Source organism: Nanorana parkeri, unplaced genomic scaffold (assembly GCF_000935625.1).
Source record: "Nanorana parkeri isolate BGI_ZX_2015 unplaced genomic scaffold, ASM93562v1 scaffold644, whole genome shotgun sequence".
Taxonomy (NCBI): Eukaryota; Metazoa; Chordata; class Amphibia; order Anura; family Dicroglossidae; genus Nanorana; species Nanorana parkeri.
The window spans coordinates 558,503-562,040 of NW_017306912.1; the positions used below are offsets into that span (position 1 = coordinate 558,503).

The 3,538-nt window shown below is 45.7% G+C and overlaps 1 protein-coding gene across 1 annotated transcript in view; it reads right to left on the reverse strand.

Moving 5' to 3' along the window:
* Nucleotides 1-3,538, reverse strand: part of ITM2B (integral membrane protein 2B) — a 39,404-nt gene that overhangs the window by 34,823 nt on the left and 1,043 nt on the right. The gene's annotated exons all lie outside the window — the stretch shown is intronic.

Sequence of the window (3,538 nt, forward strand, 5' to 3'; positions counted from 1 at the left end):
CGGCTCCCTGCAGGGAGACGATTGTGAAGTCAGTGGATCGGCTGCATGTTTCTGCTCACTTCCCCATCAATACAGCCGACCTGTGACAGTCTCATTGTCACAGGTCGGCTCTAACTATGAGGATGAGTGGAAATCACTCACCTCATAGTTCTCCTTTAAGAATAATGTTTCCAACTAGGAGAAGGTGAGCAATGACAGCCTATATAATTGTCTGGATCTTTACCATACACAAAAGACAACGCATACAAGGTCCATTGTACACGTCTAGTAGTGAATACCATGCAACGCCACATAACATTTACCATACACAAGACGACACATACAAGGTCCATTGTACACGTCTAGTAGTGAATACCATGCAACGCCACATAACATTTACCATACACAAGACGACGCATACAAGGTCCATTGTACACGTCTAGTAGTGAATACCATGCAACGCCACATAACATTTACCATACACAAGACGACACATACAAGGTCCATTGTACACGTCTAGTAGTGAATACCATGCAACGCTACACAACAATTACCATACACAAGACGACACATACAAGGTCCATTGTACACGTCTAGTAGTGAATACCATGCAACGCCACATAACATTTACCATACACAAGACGACACATACAAGGTCCATTGTACACGTCTAGTAGTGAATACCATGCAACGCTACACAACTATTACCATACACAAGACGACACATACAAGGTCCATTGTACACGTCTAGTAGTGAATACTATGCAACGCCACAACATTTACCATACACAAGACAACGCATACAAGGGCTACTGTACACGTCTAGTAGTGAATACCATGCAACGCCACATAACTTACCATACACAAGACAACGCATACAAGGGCTACTGTACACGTCTAGTAGTGAATACCATGAAACGTCCATCTGCTCTGTAACGGGAGAGCTGCTCAAAACTCTAAAAATAACCCAAGAACAATTCTGACTACATATGCAAATGATCTCATCTCCTACACCACAATTAAATGTAGTCTGTGCCTTAAAATCACAACGATTGGTCTGTGCCTGACCCATCACCGCCAACGCACAGCGCAGGAAGAAAAACTGCCGAGGAGGAGGAGGAGGAATGGTCACTCATGTCCTAGTTTGTGTTTTTTAGTTCTTACACAAGTAAAACTGTCTATACACCAACAGATGTCTTAATTTGTCCGTTAACCTAAACAGAATGGACAGAAGAATCCCCCAATGGACTATTGGATTCTGACAGCCGGAGCCTGCTGCTGTAAGAATACCCAAACAGTGACTGCAGTTGTTGTACAGACAACAAATTTCCATCCGGCAATGCTGACCGGCCATCTTAAGGCCTGGTTCATGCCGTCGCCTAGGTGTGAACCCAGCCTAATACAATGATAGATGCAGGGACCACATAAACTAATGCAGGGGGTGGTATTCAGGAGCCAGTCTGTCTAATCCAAGAGTCGGCTTCATTGACAACTAGAGAAAACCTCAGAAGTTAGGAGCCAGCAGTGATATTTAAGGTGCACTGACAACCTGGCTCCTGCGCTAAAGGGCCCATTTATAAATCTTCCGCCCAGACATACATTGGGTGAGTGCAGTTTACACAACATTCCCACCACCAGATGGAGCCAAGAAGCACGGGAATTTCCTATGCTCCTCAGATCCATCTAGTGGCGAGAGTGTCATGTGAACATGACACTCACCCAGCACATGGATGGGCAGAAGATTTATGAATAGACCCTATATGTTTTTGTGCACACGTGTGTCTGCACTTCATGCATTTCTTTGCGCATTTTTCCATGCATGATGTTTTTGTTTTAGCCAATGGAGGTGGAATTGGTAGGATAGGTTGCTAGTGGTGGGGGCTTGTTGTCACACAGTAAAACATAGGGAAATACATGCATGTGTTTTTCATGCCCTTCTATTGCAGTCTATAGGGATAAAAACGCACCAAGAGAATTGCCTGCACCATCTTCCAAGTCACGCAGATGCATATTGCATAGGTGTGAACAGACCCCATAGAAAATAATAGCATTCCTCACGTTGTTCCTTGTCATGCAATGGCCGAAGCACTTCAAAATGCACGGGTGTGGACAGGGACTTTCTCTTTCACTTCATGTTTTTGGACATTATGCAGACAATTGCTATGAAAACACCACCTGCCAGAGCTCATCATTTACACCAGCAAATTTAGGATTTGTATCCATATAGAGCAAGGGTGGACAACTCCGGCCCTTCAGCTGTTGGAGAACTACAAGTCCCATGAGGCATTGCAAGACTGACAGACACGGCTCCCAGAGGCATGTTGGGATTTGTAGCTAAAAGCACAGCTGGAGGGCTGGCCCACGATATACAGGATTTCAAATGCATCATTTAGTACAATAAGGATCCCCATACACATCACAACCTGACCGTACAATCGACTTCAGATTTACCAATACTATGTAATACGAGGACCTATCATCCAATTAGAGAAAACTTTGCATTACATACACGCTGGTAGATCTAGAGGCAATTGTACAATCAGATAGGTGTGTGGTGATCTATAGACTGTTTACACCAGACATTCTCAGCTGTCACATGTTATGCAAAACCACCTGCAGGCTTTCATGCAAATAATGGTGTGCTATGGGAGCGGTATATTGAAACACACAACACGACACAACGTCCCACCGGTCAGTCTCTGGGACAAATCTGACTTCAAGTATTATAGTTTATCAGGGGGTCGTACTGCTGCCCATCTGTACACAACATACAGGTATTGTACACACCAGGGAATCAAGCAGCACCGCCATGTCAACAAGGCAAGGGTAGGAGAAGGCGGTAAATGGAATACTGGAATTAGTAAACGACGGTCTGGCTCTCTTACGTTGCGATTGTCATGTCTGCAGGACACTGTCCCAGGCACACGTTAGGGTCTACAGGCATCATGTCAGACTATTGTCATTTGTTGAAGCAGGGTGTTTCTGGGAGCAGCATGGAGAAGAAATGACACACGGAACATGTTAACAAGGCAGAGAGGAGGGGTGAGGAGTATACACACAGAAAGTGAACACATGATCCATGCAGCCTTAGCTCTGACTGCTGCGGCTCCCTTGTCAGCCATTTTATAGAGCTTATCTCTGGGCTATTGTGTGCTGACTGATCATCACAAACAGCTTCCTCCATTTTACTTCACTGCTTTTCCTGTGCAAGTGCAATCTACCGCTGACAAGACAACAATACCACACAACGACACCAGCTAAGACATACTAGTGAGACGGCAGATACAGAATGCAGTACCTGGGGGTTATACAATGTGGTGTTCAGGTATTAAGAGGCACCCTAAAGGTGGCCGTGTATAGGGGGGCATTGGAGGCAACAGGAACACCAAGGTGGCCAGGTATGGGGGGAGCATTGGAGCCAAGAGGAACACTAATGTGGCCACATATAGCGGGGGCATTGGAGCCAAGAGGCATCCTAAGGTGGCCAGGTATAGTGGGGGGCATTGGAGCCAAGAGGCATCCTAAGGTGGCCAGGTATAGGGGGGGGCATTGGAGCCAA